Consider the following 13,585-nt stretch of genomic DNA (forward strand, 5'->3'; position numbering starts at 1 on the left):
CCCTGCTCAATAAAGTTTAAAAGCAAGACCAGAAGAATCAAACTGTTCCCAGATACATTAACTGTGTCTCAGAATAAAGCTTAACAATATTCATAAGAATACAAAATATCCAGCCCCAGGCAAGGTAAAATTCACAATGTCTGCCACCCAGTAAAAAATAACCAGGCATGCAGTGAACCAGGAAAACATGATACATAATTTGGAGAAAAATAAATCAATTTGAATCGATCCAGAAATGGTAGAGATTTTGAATGAAGGACATGAAAACAGTCATTATAACTCTATTCTAAATGTTCAAAAGCCTAGATTAAGCATATTAAGTAGAGACATGGAAAATTTTAAAAAAGTCCAAATAGAACCTCTAGAGATGAAAATATAAAGTTTGAAATGAAAAATGTACAGACAGCGTTAACAACAGATTAGACATGGCAGAAGAAAAGATTAGTGAATTTGAAGGCATAGGAATAGAAACCATCCCAACTGAAATGTAGAAGGAAAAAGGACGGAACAAATGAGCAGTGTATCTGCCATGGGATAAATTCAAGCTGTCTAACATGCATGTGGCTGGGGTCTCTGGCAGGTGGGAGGCACAGGAAAAAAATAGTTGAAAGAGCACACCACATACTTGAGAATATCCACCCAGAGTGACCACCACCCCATCACATTCTCATAAATGATTGAACTTTAAAATAAAGAAAAGAGGACAAATCTTTGAGCCTCAAGGGAAACAAAAAGCAAGTGATAGATAGGGTAAGAAAATTAGATCATCAGACCGTGATGGCAGCCCTTTATGTTAGGATAAAGCGGAGTAACATTTAAAATAACAAGAAAAGAAAATGTGAGCCAAGAACTTTATACCAAGAAAAGCTGTCTTTCAACAAAATGTTATCAACATGCAAAAACTCAAGCAATATTGTCCTCATAAGTCCTTTCTAAGGAATCTATGAAAGAGCAAGTTTCAGAAAACCACAATGGCTCAGGAGTCTTTGACCTAAGGACTGGTGGTAGTAAGCTCGGAACTAAGAATTAAGACTCAGTAACAGTTCAAACGGAGAGTTTAGTATGTCATGGCTCAGGTAATGTAGATACAATGCAACCTGGAAAGAAATTGGGAGAGAATGGGGGAGCATATGCTCATGTTTTTAAACTATTCGTGATAATCAAGTCAGTGGTGGCAGGATTAGTATTGTTTTCCTGAGGCTGAATAGCGTGGGTGCCCAGAAAGGGGTTACCGTAGCAAGTCTGAGACTGCTAGCCTTCCAAAGCTCTGCTCACAAGGTTTGCCCTTGGCTGGAGTCTCGGAACTTGGATTTCCGGAAGGTTCCCGCCGTTCCCTGACTGATAAGGGTGGCTCATTACGCCTAGACTGTGCCCACGTTGTGGCTTATGTCAAACATCTGCTTTCATGCTGGGGATCTGGAATAGGGGTACGTGCTCTGCAGAGGGTGCCTAGTGACTAAGTCCCAATAAAATCCTTGGGCACCAAGTCTCTCATGGGCTTCTCCGGAGGACACGTGTATTGCTGCATTTTTGTTGCCGGGGGAACCGCAAGCTGTGTGTGACCCCTCGTGGGAGGGAGACAGTAAGGAAGTCTGTGCATGGCATCCTCCTGTGTCGTTTTCCCTTGCGGATTCTACCACGTATTTATTGGCTGTTAGAAACCTTAGTGTGGATACCACTATATCCCAAGTCCCATGAGTCCTCGCAGCAAATCATCGGATGTGGTGGCAGTGGTGGGACTCTGTTGACAACCTGACTCACTGAAATAGGGCTTAGGAAAAGAGGAAGGGATGGGGGAGTGACAAGATTCTGGTGTCTGCGTGGCTATGGAGTGACCTACAGTATTAAACAGTAACAGCTGCCATGTCTCTCTCTCTCTCTCTCTCTCTCTCTCTCTCTCTCTCTCTCTCTCGCCGTGAAAGCTCCCTCTGGACTTTGAAGACCATAAATCCAACCGCAGGCCAGTTGGCTTGCTAGAAGACCTCAGGGCTGCTCCTGGTCCTGCTGGCTAAAGGGAGGAAAAAGAAAAACTCGGGAAGGTGGCCTTGGTTTCTGTTCTGTCCTCCAAGTGGAGGAGAAAGGGCCCAAATATCCAAACCCCCTCTTTGTACGAGTTCAAGACAAATCAAAATTAGTTTGTGGTTGCTCTCTCCTCCAGGTAGGAGGGGAAAGGATCTCCAAATTCCCCAAGGCGGATTTTGAGGTGCACCACAAATGTCAAGCGTGTGTTGCTCTCTCCTCTGAGTGGAAAAAAAAAAAAAAAAAGCTAAATTGGATCCGAGGGCTGGAGCAAGGCTTTAGATAAGCCAGAGGGACAAAAATGGCAAAGAAAAGAAAAGAAAAGAAAAGAAAAGAACAAAAAAACCACTCTAGCCTTTTTTTTCAGCCTCGCAGCTGCCCGGTTCGCTGCAGGGCCCCTCCTTACTTGGCTGCTCTGAGCTCGGAGCTCAGAAGGCTGTAACGTTAACCCTGTAAATGCTGATTTTACAGCTAAGGGTTCGAGGAAAAAAAGAGGAGAAGTTTTAAAAAGACGTTGGATTCTGTGGTTATGGCATCTGGGGTCATGATAAAAATGGATGTGAAGTGTCAGACGTTTGATCGGCGCTAGGCAGGACATCCCTGTGGAGGAAAGCTGTAGAATGAAGCAAGAAGTGTCGGTGGCTCCTATAGCCCTCACTTTGTCTTACATGGGGGCAGATGGCAGTTGAAAGTCCTTGAGTACTGGGAGACCAAGCAAGAGTCCATAACCAGGCATTTTCGCCTATTGCAGTCTCTGGAAAAAAGAGAGACACCACGAAAAGTGGCAGTCTGGGGGCGCCTGGGTGGCTCAGTGGGTTAAGCGTCGGCCTTCAGCTCAGGTCATGATCCCCGGGTCCTGGGATCGAGCCCCCGCAGAGGGAGAAGCATCGGGCTCCTTGCTCCGGGGGAAGCCTGCTTCTCCCTCTCCCTCTGCCCACTGCTCCCCCTGCTTGTGCTCGCTCTCTGTCAAATAAATAAATAAAATCTTAAAATAAAAAAGAAAGAAAGAAAAATGAAAAGAGGCAGTCTCCAGATAGAGATGGCACTTCTGGAGATGGGAAAGTCAGCTTTCAGTTTGCTAAGGTGCTCTTCTGGAAACCAGATGCCCGGCCCCTACAGGGGTTGCTGCGGGCTTCCCAGCCCCACGCCCGGATGTTTGAGTGGATCTGCTTGGACTCTAAAACTGACAAGATAAAAAGGGCTATTAGGGAAGCTTTGCTTGGCATTGGGACTGGGAACACAGCTGTCCGGCCCTTCCTTGTCTTGGCTTTGCTGCTACTGAAGAAAAGCTGGGGGCTTTGAAAACAACAACAACAACAACAACATTCCCAGATTCCCAGATCCTAATTGCCCAGGCCTGACTCTAAGCCGAAAGCCGATCCTGGCTTGTGCAGCTGTTTTGGCTGGTCTGTGAGTTGTGCTGGCCTGAACGCACATCTCAAAGAACAGAGCTCAGGTTCTGGAACGTTTGCCTATTTAAGACAGCATCCGGGGGGCGGGGGGCATAAGCTAGGAACATATTGCGGGTGCGGATTGACTAGGACATTTGAGCTTTTTCCATTTTGATCTTTTTTTATTAAGTACAGTTGACAGACAATGTTATATTAGCTTCAGGTATACAGCGTGGTGATTCGACAGTTCTGTACATTATGCAGTGTTCACCGCGGTAAGTGTGGTCACCATCTGTCACCACACGACGTTACTACAGTATTATTGACTATATTCTCCACGCTGTACTTTCCATCCCCGTGACTTATTTCTTTTATCACTGGTAGCGTACACCTCTTAATTCCCTCCACCTGTTCCATCCATCCCCCACCCCTTCCCTCTGACAACCACCAAGTTGTTCTCAACAAATAAGCAAACCGACCAAACCGAACCAACAACAACAGAAAAATCAGAAACAGACTCAGGGATCTCTTTCAATATTATATAGATGCCCACGGGAGAGGGCTTGTTCTCTGAAATGGAGCTGCTGGCTGGCTTTATTTTTATTTATTTATTTAAAGATTGCTTTTATTCATTTGAGAGAAAGAATGAGCAAGAGAGAGAAAGCACGAGTGGGGAAAGGGCAGGGGGAGAGGAAGAGGCAGGCTCCCAGCTGAGCAGGGAGCCCGATGCGGGGCTCGATCCCAGGACCCCAGGATCATGACCTGAGCCCAAGGCAGATGCTTCACCGACTGAGCCACCCAGGCGCCCTCTGGTTGGCTTTATATCACTGATTCAGAGACTAACTGTAGGGGTGACATTGCGGGGAATGTGACCTTTCACCCACTCCGTACAGATGGGACTCCTGACACTGTCTTGGATATGTCTTGCTGTTGTTGAGTTGCTGTGTTCAAATTTCCAGATTCCTTGCAGTTCGTACCCCTGAATTGACACCCTGACTCTTCACCTCTCTCTTTGCTACACACGCATTTGCCAGGTATTTGATTACCGAATGCAGCTGTCCCCAGCAAGGGCTTGATGTTTTTCTAGGTTGTTCACTGGGGAAATGATCAGGATGAAAGGAGTGGGAGGTTATGTAAACCCATTTTGAAAAAAAAATTGAAAGTTGAGAATTCTTCCTGACCGATTCCCGGACATGATGCATCTTTCTGGTTAAAATTGTATAACAATGTTTTTCTGGGGAAAATGTTTTTGTCCTTCTTGCATGCAACCCTCCCAGACAAAAGGTTTGGTGGAGAATAAAATGCTTGGGAAATGTAAGGTTAGGTCACTGAGTGAGACACACTGATGGTGTAACCATGGAGAAATAAGGAGACATCTGGGGAGGAGCCAGGGAGTACAGTGGGCATTAATGATCTTTGCTTTTCTGGAGTGTTCTGGAAGCTTCCTGTCTTCCGGAAGAAAAAGGCGCCACGGTGTTTGATATCCAAGCTGCTGTGAGCGCCTTGAATGCAAACTGACTGCTGAGCCCATGTCACACCTGCCGGGGGCTCTGACACCTCCAGATGTCGTCTACACTCATGAGAGGGAGGACATTTGTCTCAGACAAGCAGAACCAATGGAAACTGGCTTGCTTTCAGGCCGTCCCTCTGAAACCAAGGACTAAACAGAATTATTTGGATTGGACTGGGCGGGAGGCCACACTGGAGGAAGGTGCCCTGTTAACCCGTACTGCCTGACTAGCACCTATCCTGCTCAGGGTGCCCTAACAGTTGTAAACTGTTCCCTGGGGTGCCATGTGTGCCCCCTGGGACTGCACCTCCTGTGTGTGCCCCCGGACTATCCCGACACTGCCTCAGCCTGGAAGACTGGAAGCTTCCGCTTCCTGACCAGAGTACACGTCGTCTGAATGGATGCCATGAGCCAGGTCCAAAAGGGTTAAGATAGAAACTTAAGGAAGAAGCCACCTGGCTTTCTAGGATAGATAGATAGATGATAGATAGATAGATAGATAGATAGATAGATAGATAGATAGATCTTTGTGGTTAATGGGATTTGTTTTAACTGGTGAAATCTAGGACCCCTGGAAGGTGTGAATGAGGTCAAGACTGCAGGTTGGTCTCACCCTGCTGCTTGTGGTCCTACTGATAATTTTGCTGTAAAGTTGACTTGGCCAAGAGTCAAGGGATGAACTCTCCAGAAAGAGGCTAATAAAGCAGGCCAGAGACTGCTATCCTTTGAAAGGCCTGCTTGCAAGGTTGGCACTTGGCTGGGAACTTGGATTTGGGGAGCAGTCCCGCTGTTCCTTAACTGACCAGAATGGCTCACTGTTCCCAGACTATTTGTGCAAACAGCGTGGTTTGTGCTGCTTACCTCCTTTCCTCCATTAGAGTCTGGACTTTTGGGGCACCTGGGTTGATTAAGCGTCTGCCTTCGGCTCAGGTCATGATCCCAGGGTCCTGGGATTGAGCCTCGTGCTGCGCTGCGGTGGACTCCCTGCTCAGTCGGGAGCCTGCTTCTCCCTCTCCTCCTGGCTCGTGCTCTCTTCGCCATCTCTGTGGTTCTCTCTTTCCCTCTCTAATTAAATAAATAAAATCTTTTTAAAAAAAGGGTCTGCACTTTTGGTTTGTGCTAGGCAGAGAGTGCCTATTGACCAGCCCCCAATAATTAGGCATTGAGTCTCTAATGGCTTCCCCGGGCAGAAACATCACACATGAGTCGCTGCATTTTCGTTGCTAGGAAACAGTGAGCTCTTCGTGACCCATCGTGGGAGGGAGAAAGCATAAGAAAGCCTGTGCATGGCATCCTTTAGATTCTGCCCATCTATGTCTTTTTCCCTTGCTTTTTCTGTCACAAATCCTTTTGCTGCAATAAACCTTAGCCGTGAATACGACTATAGGTTCCATCTTATGAGTTTTTCTAGCGAGTCACCAAATGTGAGGTGGTCTTGGGAACCCCTAACACAGTGGGATAAAGTCAATGATTAATTATGAGATATTCTATCATCCCTTGTTATTTTCAAGAACCTTTGTTTTGGCTGTGGAAGAAGGAAATACAGATACAATACACAAGAGGTTAAAAAACAAAAAATCTGTATTCCTGAATTTAAATCGGAAATATCAGTATGATCTCATAAGATAGTGTATTTAAAAAAAGAAGAATGTGAGTGCGTGCACTCGTGCGCGTACTTTCTAGTTCTATCTGCTGAAGAGGCCTAGAAACAATGACCAACTCAGTAGCTAGCCACCCTGGCACCCAGACTATAGCCTTGAAATACCATTTCCCACGGAAAGAAATCAGTGTTTCTTGGAGAAATGGCCGATTCCAGGTCTGGGACTGGAAATGTACAAGATGATCCCAGAATCTTGTCATTGTAGCAGATTGTGAGGAAGTTGTCAAGACCTCCTTGGGTCATGGCCAAAGGACCCGGGTGCCAGCTTCAGGAGTCTCCCATTGGCCACAGATGAGATCATACAAGCTTCAAGAAGATAATAATTGCAATTTGATTGAAACCCATCTAATATGTTTAAATTAATGAGTTCACAGTGATGTTTGATCAAGTCGTGACTTTGGAAGATGAGAGGGAACCAAACCATTCTCTTGAAAACTGGCAAACAAAGGGGAAAGAATAAAACATTTAGCCTGCCCTTCCCATATGAACTATAGCATTGGTAACCAAACAATAGGTGGCTGAAAGCATCCCGTTTTAAGTACTGCAATTAACAAATGAAAACGAATTGTTAAAATTTGGATATCATAATTTTGCAACCACCAATGAATGGATCTAGGCGTTGGGAATCTCAGCTGCTAACATCACAAAAAGAATGACAATCAGACAATATGTGTCCCCCGATGAGAAGACATGCCCGCGTCTGTACTATTACCCAAGAGATCAAACCTGAACCAGCTCTGGCCTCTGCATCCAGCTGCCAATTTGCAGGAAGCAAGTACAGAGAAATACATGAAACTGCATGGGACATAATAGAAAAAAAATCTATATCGGTCTCTGCCCCTTGGTTCCTGGCACAGGGTTTGCAAGTCCTTTGGAATTTCCTGGATGATAGTCATGTCTTTTGTTCTAATGAGATGACTCTAGGTGAGTCCTGGATCCTGACTAAAGCCATGATTAGAAGACCGGGATTTTCAGCACCGCCCCCCGCAACTGCTCCAGAGCAGGAAGAGGGACTGGAAACAGTTAATCATCGATCATGCCTACATGATGATGCTTCCATAAAAACCCCCAAAGTAGGGCGCCTGGGGGGCTCAGGTGGTTAAGCGTCTGCCTTCGGCTCAGGTCATGATCCTGGGGTCCTGGGATGGGGTCCTCCATCAACCTCCTTGCTCAGCGGGGGGCCTGCTTTTCCCCCACATTTCCCCCTGGCTTGTGCTCTCACTCATTCTGTCTCCAATAAATAAATAAATAAATAAATAAATAAATATCTTAATTTAAAAAAAAAAGTTCTTTCTTCCTCTCTCCCTCTGCCTCTCCACTAGTTCTCTCTCTCTCTCTCTCAAAATAAAATTAAAAAAAAAACAACCCAAAGTACACGGTTGGGAGCGCTTCCAGGTTGGTGAACATGTGGGGCTGCTGAGAGTGTGATACCCCAGAGAGAACATGGACGCTCCGCACCCCTTCGCATACCCTCTCCTACCCACCTCTTCCATCTGGCCCTTCATCTGTATCCCTTATCATATCCTTCTGTAACAAACTGGTAAACAGTAAGTAAGCTGGTTCCCTGGGAGCCGCTCTGGCAAATTAATCGAACCCGAAGACGCTGTCAGAGGAACCTCTGATTGATAGCCCACCTGTCAGAGGCCCAGGTGACGACCTGGCCTTGGGATGGGCATCTCAAGTGGAGGGGACGGAGCAGTCGGTGGGGCTGAGCCCTTACCTTGTGGGATCTGACCCTATGTCCAGGTAGTGTCAGAACTGAGTTAAATTGGAGGACACCCAGCTGGCCTCACAGAGCTGCTTGGCACGGGGAAAACGCTCGCACACCTGCCCGCACACCTGCTGTCAGAAGGGTTGCGAGTGTGGCGGTCACGTGACAGTAGAGGAGACGCACATAGGAAGAGTCGTGTGGGTTTTCTAGGCACCGCGCCACGTGTATGCAATCACTCAAGTCCGGACCTGAGGGAGAAATGGGAAAATTAAGAGACTTCGAAACCTAACAATTGTTTAAAGTCTATTTCTTTAAGTCATCTCTACGCCCAACATGGGGCTTGAACTCAGGACCCCAAGATCAAGAGTTGCACGCTCTTCTGACTGAACCAGATGGGAGCCCCCCCAAAATATTTAACAACTTTTTTTTTTAATAGAGAAGACTAAACTACGATGTTTGGGATGTACACTGGGCAATAAAACAATAAAAAAAATGCAAGGAAATCATTGCTGTGAAGCCGGTGTAATGGTTGATAGGTTAAATTTGAATGAGGCTTTGGGGGTGAGTGGTAAAGTTCTTTCTTGAATTTGGTAGTGGTGACAAGGAGGTTTGCCTTATCATAAACCCCGTAAGCTATGCTTTTGTAATATGTGGTTTTCTTGATCTAGAGTTTATTTTATGTTTTTAATATTTTATTTTTTAATAAAAATATTCAGGCCCTGGGCTGTTATTGGTTTTTTTTTCCCTCTTACAGCCAAGAATATTTATCTTAAATGCCCAATCACATCCATTTAGATTTCATTTCATGTGTACATTACAAGAGTCATTTCTTGCTACCATTTTCCTCATTTTGAGATTTCTGTTCTAAGGTTAGAGACTTTTGTCAAATATTTTTCTCAAGCCCAGAGCATTGATGGTAAGTTCTCTGTACTCTTGGTCTGAAAATACCTTTGCATTGACCGATAGGAATTTTCATACACATCTTCAAGACAAAGCAAGTGAAAACTACCTTCTTTCTATTTTCACATCTAAAAAGAGGAAGAACTGGAATAGAAACTTGTTAATTTTACTCAGAGTTTCGTGGTAGTTCCAGTATTTCAGCATGACTAAAATCTAGAGTTGATTTTGACTGCACTTTCTGTATCGTATCCAGCACTGCGGCCTCTCTCAAGTGCCTCCACGATGTATTTGCCCAGTAAACTTAAAAATTACAACAACAGAATTGTGGGAAAGTACGTGTAACACAAAATGTACCATCTTAACTGTTTCTAAGTGTATAGTTCAGTAGCATGAAGTATTTTCACACTGCCGTGCAGCCAACTTCCAGAACTTTTCATCTCACAAAACTGAAACCCTGGACCCATGAACTGCTAACTCCCCAAGTCCCCCTCCCTACACCAGCCTCTGGCACCCACCATTCTACTTCCTGTCTCTATGATTTCGACTACCCTAGGGACCTCCTATATGTGGAATCGGGCAGTGTTCGTCTTTTTTTTTAAGTTTATTTTGTTTTTTTAAGATTTTATTTATTTGAGAGAGAGAGAGAGAGATCACGAGCAGGGGGGAGGGGTAGAGGGAGAAGTAGACTCCCCGATGAGCAGGGAGCCTGATGCAGGACTCGATCCCAGGATCCCGGGATCAGGACCTGAGCCGAAGGCAAACGCCTAACCAACTGAGCCACCCAGGCGTCCGGTATTTGTCCTTTTGTGACTGGGCTATTTTACTTAGCATGATGTCCTCAGTGTTCATACTGGTAAAAAAAAATGTTAAAATACTTGTACTTTGGGAAATTTCGAACATCCACAAAACACGAGAGAATGGTATAATGAGCTCCTACGAACAGTTGTGCAGTCCTGACCATCAACATCTGTTTGCCATTTTTGTTTCATATATTCTGGGAATTATTTGTTGTTAGAGTATTTTCCCCAACGTTGTATAAAATTTCGAACATCGCCCTGTCCACCAACCCATTTTTTTTCTTTTGAGAGTGGATGAGAATTTAATACTTGTAAATGTTACAAACTGTAGATGTTAGTCATAAGTGACCCCTGTGTCCCTCGGGAGGGGCGGGGAGGAGACACAGGGTCAGAGATCTCCGTAGATGGTGGCAGCAACGAGCACACACTGAAGGCCTACCTGGGAATGCCAGGTGTGTTGTCTCACTCTTGGGGAAACAGACCCGGAGAGGTCAGTGAGGAGTTAGCACGGTGGCCAAGTGGCAGAGCCAGGATTCAAACCCAAGCCCTGCTATGTGTACTAATCCCCCCAGGCCAGCTCTGTTCTGCTCACGGGGTCCCCAGGGGGGCGAACTCACACTCATTGGCCTGGGTTGAGGACCAGAAGCACCTGGAAAGATCGGTAATAGGCCTCGTGCTCTGCCCAGGATGGAGGCAGCCAAGCAGGGGGCGTCACCTCACCCCCAAGCCCAGGGAGGACCGCCAGAAGGCAGCAGGGAGAGCAGGTGGAAGGAGCTGAGCCCAAGTGTGGCCCCTCACCTGCCGTCATTGGGCATCACCAGGAGGTGGGTTTTGATAGCGACATGGGAGAGCACCTGTCCTCCCCCAGGTACAGCACAACGGAGCCACCATTCCCAAGCCTGCCACATCCCAGGGCTGGGGAGACCCTACAACTGTGCTCCCATTACAGCACTGTCCGGTCACCTTGACCGTCTCTCTCACTGCTCCATGAACGTTGCCGGCAGCTGAGGGCAAATCTTACTCCCTTTCACAGTCCTAGTGTTAGGACCCAACATAGCTCCCCCAACCAGAGTTATAACCTGAGATTCCTGTGCTCCGGCCCCAGAATCAGAGGAACCAGAAAGTGGCGGGGGTGGGGGGGGTGTCTAGCAAGGGCTCTGGTGGTCCTCGCTGGCACATCTCCCTGATGCAGGTGGATCTGGATTCAGCCAATGGCCCTGCTCAGTCCGCAAAACAGCGCTGTGTGTAAGTGAGGTGCGCCCCTCTTAAGCTGGGACAAGGAAGGGACAAAGCTGGTTTTCACTGCTCCATCCGGAAGGAGTGTGAAGAAATGCCAGCCCTTGCAGAACGCCAGGCTTTCAAGCGAGTCAAGACGCAGTTTCTTTAAAAGGCATTAATCACTCCTTTTTTGTTGGGCTTGTCTGAGAGCTGCTGGAAGCCTGGGGGCACTGCCCAAGTTTGGGGGCGGGGAATTCAGCTGCTTCCACTCCTGGTTAGGGGCCCAGATCTAACACTATGTCTTCATGCCCACAGGGAAAACTACTGGAGAATAAGGACTGACCCTGTTTCCACTACCCCAGAAACCTGCCCTCGGCAGCAGCATGCAGGCCAAGGACAAACTGACCACCAGCGCCCTTCGTTTCACAAATCCGATGAAGGCCGAGGGCCTCAAACTTGGCTCTGAAGGCTCTTTCCCGGAGAGACCAGCTCTCAGCTACCGGCTGCTTCTGGGGTCCAAGCCCCAGGCTGGAGAGGTGCTGGCATTCCAACTTGGGGCTGTGGAGTGATCACCCCAGCGTGGGCTGGGTCACAGGAACGGCCACACGCTGAGACAGGACAGGTCCTTGCAGCCGAGGCTGGGAGCATGGCCCAGTTTGGGGCTCCCTGCTGGCTCTGCCGGGCTTTGCCTCTCCGCTAGGGGGGCTGGGTCCTACTGGTCCTCAGGCGCTTCGTGGTGGAGTCCTGGGTCAGGCCGGGGTATTTGCTCTTGACCTTCTTATGATCGTACATGCAGCGATAGTGGGAGAGAGGAGACCCACTGGGGTGGCTGGGGGGCTCTGGGCTTCCCGGGTGTGGCTCTGGCTGGCTTCTCCATGGATGATGCTGCCTCCACGGACCCAGCCTGGCCCCTTGTTCAGGCGGGTCCCGGAGAGGTCCCGGTCGCTGGTGGCGCTCACAGTGGCTGTGTGGTTGGGGTGGTCACACTGCACCAACTCTGTCTTCGGGGCCACCAGCCACTGCAGCTCATCTGACTCTTCCAGAGCCTCCTCTCTCTCCGCCAGCATCTTCAAGGATTCCCGGGGGCGCTCCTCCCAGAGCTTGCGCTCCTTGAACTGTTGCGGCATGAAGGATAACGGCCTCCTTCTTGGCTCCAGCTTCCGCTTGCGGGCACCTGTCGGGTACTCCCTCTGCTTCTCCCTGAAGCTGAGAATGAGCAGAGGCCCCCGGTCATCACCATCTTGCTGCCCTTTGCTGTGGTCGTGGCTCAATCTACCTCATTTCTTGGTGCATTGCAAATAAGGTGCGGAAATCGGTGTATCTTGCCCTTGCTGGAACATTTTTAAGGAAAATCCCAGATGTTATTTCACCTATAAATACTTCGGTATGTATCTTTAATAAGTAAATACTGCTTGTCTGAACAGAACCACAAGAACCTTACACACCTCACAAAGTTAACAATCCCTTGATACCACATCCTACCCAGTACGTCTTAAAATTCGGTGGGATGAATGGTGAATGACCACGTGGACACTGGCTTTCCAGGGCTTCCTGGAGTCTGCAGAGCCCCTGGGCCGGACCCCGTAGCAGAGGCTGCAGGACCTACCTCCCGGCCCCAGCGGCTCTGACTGAGTCCCCAGGTGCCCGCCTGGCTTCAAGCTCCTGGGAAGAGCGGAGTCATCAGCAAGAGAGCCCGGGAGCTGAGGCCCAGCAGGAACATGCCAGCTAACCGGAGTTCTCCCCAGTGGTCCTCGGTCCTGGCTGCAGAGGGACGTGGCAGCTTGTGTGAGGTGAGGAGGGAGAGGGCTCCAGGGGCAGGACTTCATTCCATGAGGAGACAGCTGTGACCTATTTTAATCTTTTGGGGAACCTCTATACTGTTTTGCACGGTGGCTGTACACGGTGTGTTAATTATACTCCAATAAACAAAACAAGCAAACAAAACAACATTACACCTGCATTACAGTAAAAATAGGCAAATTTCTCTAAGGTCTGTTCCAAAAAAAAAAAAAAGCATTTCCTTGACTCCTCTGCCCCTTTTCCAGCTTCTTAAAGGGGAAGCTACTTTGAATTCATTTAATTGATTCTATCGCTCTTACCTCCTATCTGTAAATTACATGAGTATATTGCCCGTTCGTTCTTTTGCAGGCATTGTGTTTTGTCTTTCCAGCACAGGAGATAAGGATTTAGCTCTCTCCCATGCATGCCACCCCCCTTTCCAGCATTCACACCCACACTTCCCGAGCTCCATCCTCCTAACATGACTGTGTAACTTGGCTAGATCTAAGGTCAGTATTTATTTTTTTGACCATGTAAGCTATTCACCACTCAGCCATGCTGTGGTTCGATTGTGTTTCCTTTCCTGCTCATCTTTGCGCT

The 13,585-nt window shown here is 47.7% G+C and overlaps 1 pseudogene; it reads right to left on the reverse strand.

Annotated features, from left to right (window-relative positions):
* Window positions 1-11,902: 11,902 nt before the first annotated feature.
* LOC113265823 (nucleolar protein 12-like) lies at window positions 11,903-12,683 on the reverse strand (annotated as a pseudogene).
* Between the last annotated feature and the right edge of the window lie 902 nt (window positions 12,684-13,585).

The sequence above is a fragment of the Ursus arctos genome, chromosome X, assembly GCF_023065955.2.
Source record: "Ursus arctos isolate Adak ecotype North America chromosome X, UrsArc2.0, whole genome shotgun sequence".
Lineage (NCBI taxonomy): Eukaryota > Metazoa > Chordata > Mammalia > Carnivora > Ursidae > Ursus > Ursus arctos.